Source organism: Otolemur garnettii, unplaced genomic scaffold (assembly GCF_000181295.1).
Source record: "Otolemur garnettii isolate 467f Iridium unplaced genomic scaffold, OtoGar3 scaffold00068, whole genome shotgun sequence".
Taxonomy (NCBI): domain Eukaryota; kingdom Metazoa; phylum Chordata; class Mammalia; order Primates; family Galagidae; genus Otolemur; species Otolemur garnettii.
The window spans coordinates 10,033,336-10,035,206 of record NW_003852463.1 but is presented as its reverse complement, the minus strand read 5'-3'; positions in this window follow the sequence as shown (position 1 = coordinate 10,035,206).

Here is a 1,871-nt window from a genome sequence, read left to right as displayed (position 1 = left end):
GGGCTTTTTTTTTTTTTTTGAGACAGAGTCTCACTTTACTGCCCTTGGTAGAGTGCTATGGCATCATAGCTCACAGCAACATCCAACTCCTGGGCTTTAGGTGATTCCTTTGCCTCAGCCTCCCAAGTAGCTGGGACTACAGGCGCCCACTAGAACGCCTGCCTATTTTTTTGTTGTAATTTGGCGGGAGGTGGGTTTGAACTAGCCACCCTCAGTATATGGGGCCGGTGCCCAACCTGCTGAGCCACAGGTGCTGCCCTGTTTGGGGCATTTTTAAAGGACTTCTCCCTGGAGGTTATAATTTATCTTTCCAATAATGCTAACCAGCCCCTGTACAAGCAAGCACCTTTCTTGTCCCTTCATGTTCTCAGAGTAAATTCTAAGTTTGGTTGTCTGCTCATATTTACGACTGGTTATTAAAAAGCTGATCTGATGCTCTGAGCTCACGAGTGGGGCTTGTTCTCTGTGGTCTTCATTATAGGGTTATGTGGCTATGCTAATCCCAACGTCAGAATGTTTAGGTTTTTCTTCTTGGGCCAGTAAGACTGTCCACAGAGAGTGTTTGCCTGGCTGCCAGGGGTCTGGGAGCCAACGGGCTAAATAGGGTAGCGCGTGTAGCATACAGCACGTGGACTTTCCTGTTTTTGTTATAATTCCCTCCCCATCTACTGTGCCTACGTCCTCCAGTCCACAGACCCTGTTTACTTCCTCCAGGGAATACGTGAGAGTAAGATTGCAGAAGGCAGGTGCCCAGAATTAGAGAAAGAAGTTTTAAAAAGCAGCTTTATCAAGGTATAATTGACATAAGATAAACAGCATTTATTTAAAATGTACGACTTGGTAAGTTTTGACCTATGTGCATACCCATGGAATCCTTGCCACAGGCAAGATAATGAGCATGTTACTTGTTCCTCCAAGTTTCCTCTTCACGCCCAGATAGCTACTGATCTGCTTCTGGCACTGTCGATGAGTTTGCATTTTCTGAAACGTTATCATACAGTACTTTTTCTTTTTGCAGGGGAGGGGTTCTGGCTATTTTCACTCAGCATAATTTGAGATTTGTTTATGCTGCTGAGTGTATCAGTACTTCATTCCTTGTTAGTGCGAAGTAAGATCTCATTGTCTTGGTGTGCCAACATTTTCTTTTCTTTTTTTTTTTTAAATTTTATTTATTTATTTATTGCAGTTTTTGACCAGGGCTGGATTTGAACCCGCCACCTCCGGTATATGGGGCTGGAGTCCTAGTCACTGAGCCACAGATGCCACCCCAGCATTTTCTATTCTCTCGCTTGATGGACGTTTAGATTGTTTCCAGTTTTGAGTTATTACCAGTAAAGCTGCTATGAACATTCACATGCAAGTTGTTGTGTGCGCATAGCTTTTTATTTTCCCTGGGTTAACACCTAGGAGTGAAATGTCTGGGCCACGTGGTTGGGGTATGATTAACTTTGAGTGAAACTGCTAAGCACTTTTTCAAAGTGGTTGTACCATTTTACATTCCCACTAGCAATGAGCAAGTGTTTCAGTTGCTCAGCGTCCTTGTCAATTTGGGATTCGGCCAGTCATTTAAGTTTTAGATATTGTAGCAAGTGTGTGGGGGGATATCTCATTATGGTTTTAATTTGTATTTCTTAATGAGTAATGATGTTGAGCATCTTTGCATGCACTTGTTTGCCATCTGTATATCTTCTTTGGTGAATTGTCTGTTCAAATCTCTTGCCCATCTAAAAAATTGATTATTTTGTTTTCTTACTGAATTGAGATTTCTTTACATATTTTAGATACAAATCTGTTATTAAATATGTGATTTGCATGTATTTACTCCCAATCTGCAGCTTGCCTTTTCATTCTTCTAACAATGTTTTTTCTTT